Consider the following 1,132-nt stretch of genomic DNA (forward strand, 5'->3'; position numbering starts at 1 on the left):
GCTCAAATAGTCAAAAAGAAGAAAAAGATGCATGGGATTATACAGGGTTATTGCACATGGTATTTACATGGGTATTTATATAGATGGGTATTTATATATATAGCTATTGCACTGGGTATCAATTTTAAGGAAACAGATTATTACACAGGGTAATAAATAGTAATTGCATATTATTGTAGTGTCAAATTGTTGAAACTGGTGGCAGCAGGGATGAAATGACCTTTGGTAGCGCTCCTTTTTACAAACAGGGTGTAAAATCTTTTGCTCAGCTCCTCCACACTCACAGGGGGTGGAAGGTGTTGTCCATGATGGATGCAAGCTTGGCCAAACCCTCCTCTCAGCCACTTCCTCCACTGAGTCAGTAAAAAAGTAACTGGTTACATCTACTCAGTTTAGATGTAACTAAACTTCAGAAAATTAGAAAAATACACGCAGGAAATTTAGCAATTGACAAATTAGGAATGCAAAGCAAAAGTACGAGGTCCCACCGAGATTTGAACTCGGATCGCTGGATTCAAAGTCCAGAGTGCTAACCATTACACCATGGGACCAGATGATACATAATACAGAGTTTTCCAAGTATATACAGTCACCCACATTAGTCTGTAGTAGAAATTGTAGGGATGTGGTTGACCAGTTTGCTATGGTATGGAATTATTCCACACTTCTCTAACCACCTTAATAGCAGACGTCACAGGATCTGTTTTGTTTCATAAAGCCGTTTGGCCTAGCTGCAGTATTAGCATTTTTTTGCGTAGAGCTCACGGCTCCTACAAAAAGCTTCCCTCTCTGCTTTGTGCGCTCATGATTTAGAGATGAATGACTTAGAGTATCAGCCTTAGCGATATTCCCATTCCCCAGTAACATAATTATGAATGGTTAGTGTGTTTAGGTTTTATTTCAGTCCCTGACGTCCGGTTACAGCTGTTCGGCCGCTTAGGTTGAAAGTAAAAACGACTATTAGGATAAAAAAAAGAAAGGCAGGGGATCCATGATTTAGTTAAGATATGTATTCGGTATTATATTGCGAATAAGACTTGAATTTACCACTTGTCAACATTTGGTAGTGGTTGTGCAACGCTTTCTTGGTTATATGCATTTTCTCTACGTACCACATGGGGGCAGCAGAGGC

At 39.7% G+C, this 1,132-nt stretch overlaps 1 non-coding gene across 1 annotated transcript; it reads right to left on the minus strand.

Moving 5' to 3' along the window:
* Positions 1 to 479: 479 nt before the first annotated feature.
* trnaq-uug lies at positions 480 to 551 on the minus strand. The gene has a single exon. It is a non-coding gene; the product is annotated as a tRNA-Gln (tRNA).
* Between the last annotated feature and the right edge of the window lie 581 nt (positions 552 to 1,132).

This window comes from Cyprinodon variegatus, unplaced genomic scaffold, assembly GCF_000732505.1.
Source record: "Cyprinodon variegatus isolate N-32 unplaced genomic scaffold, C_variegatus-1.0 Scaffold808, whole genome shotgun sequence".
In the NCBI taxonomy this organism is placed as follows: domain Eukaryota; kingdom Metazoa; phylum Chordata; class Actinopteri; order Cyprinodontiformes; family Cyprinodontidae; genus Cyprinodon; species Cyprinodon variegatus.